General features: G+C 31.4%; 1 protein-coding gene across 1 annotated transcript in view; it reads left to right on the forward strand.

Moving 5' to 3' along the window:
* LOC118734485 overlaps positions 1–1,267 on the forward strand; it is a 7,664-nt gene that overhangs the window by 4,583 nt on the left and 1,814 nt on the right. The window lies entirely within an intron of this gene.

Genomic DNA, 1,267 nt, shown 5'->3' on the forward strand with positions numbered 1-1,267 from the left:
CATAACACAACATAACATAACATAACACAACATAACATAACATAACATAACACAACATAACATAACATAAAATAACTTAACATGTCATTCTTCAATTGTATCTCTTTCTTTTTCTGTCTTTGTCTCTACCTTTATCTACATATACTATTTTCTATATCTTTATCTTTTAATTTTTATATTTATCATTTCCTTAACTTTTAACCAGATCTTTATCTTCATTCTTTTCTCCATCTACATATTCACCCACATCTTTGCGATGACATATGTATACTATGAAGAATTTAAATTTACCTTTCTCTTTGTCTTCATGTTTCGGTTTCTCTTACTTCTGTTAATCTTTGCTTTATCCTTTCTTCTTCTCCATACTCAACTCCATACCTTCTTCCTCGTTTGAGTCTAATCTGTTCATGTACATACATACATACATAAATCTTATTCCTAAACTGCTGCTTAGCACGTTTCTGTAATTCAGTATCAATATAAAAGCATACATTTAGGAGGCATTTCCGCCCCAACCATGTACATGTATGGCATTGGTATGGGTGTGACTTTTGAATTGATTTTTTCGCTCTATTTTAAACTAATTTGAAATTTGAAAAATTGCCTGCACATCAGCATCAAAATACCTTTCTAATGATATATAATTGTTTATACCTTAGAAGTATAGTTTAGCCGTAAAAGGGGTGTAAAGGAAACATGATTGCCTATTTATATAATGATGTATGGGTCTCATTTATATATCGAAGATTATCGCTAAGCTAATCCGGTAGCTTGCCCTTCTTACTATTGTATACAAATTTCTTAGCATAATAAAAAACTTGTTGCTTCACGGTTAATCAATTCAAAGCTACAAGCATATATCGTATTGGTATGTATGTCGTACAGTTTGTTGGGAATGAATCTTATCGCTCAGTTTTGCATTTTTTGCAGCTTATCAACATGTGAGTCACTCGCTAGGAAGAAAATCGTTGGGCAGTGCATAAAGTGCGGTCCTTCTATTGACCTATACGCCAAAGTTTTATATCTTCTTCCCAAGTATTTACGCGATCTTTTTTAATACCATTTTTTTTAGCAAATGAGCCAAATCATGAAAATTCATAAAAACTTTTACTGGATTTTACTGGAAATGAGTAAACAAACATAACTATTATCGACTTTCTCGGATTCTGAGAATAAAAATACGTGACTTTTGTTTGAAACTTTTTTCTCAGAAGTGCATTATTTTAACCGTAAGTGCATTCTAGAAAAAAGTTTTCGAATCGGGTTA

This window comes from Rhagoletis pomonella, unplaced genomic scaffold (assembly GCF_013731165.1).
Source record: "Rhagoletis pomonella isolate Grant_MI unplaced genomic scaffold, Rhpom_1.0 Rhpom_scaffold_00002, whole genome shotgun sequence".
NCBI classification, from domain to species: Eukaryota; Metazoa; Arthropoda; class Insecta; order Diptera; family Tephritidae; genus Rhagoletis; species Rhagoletis pomonella.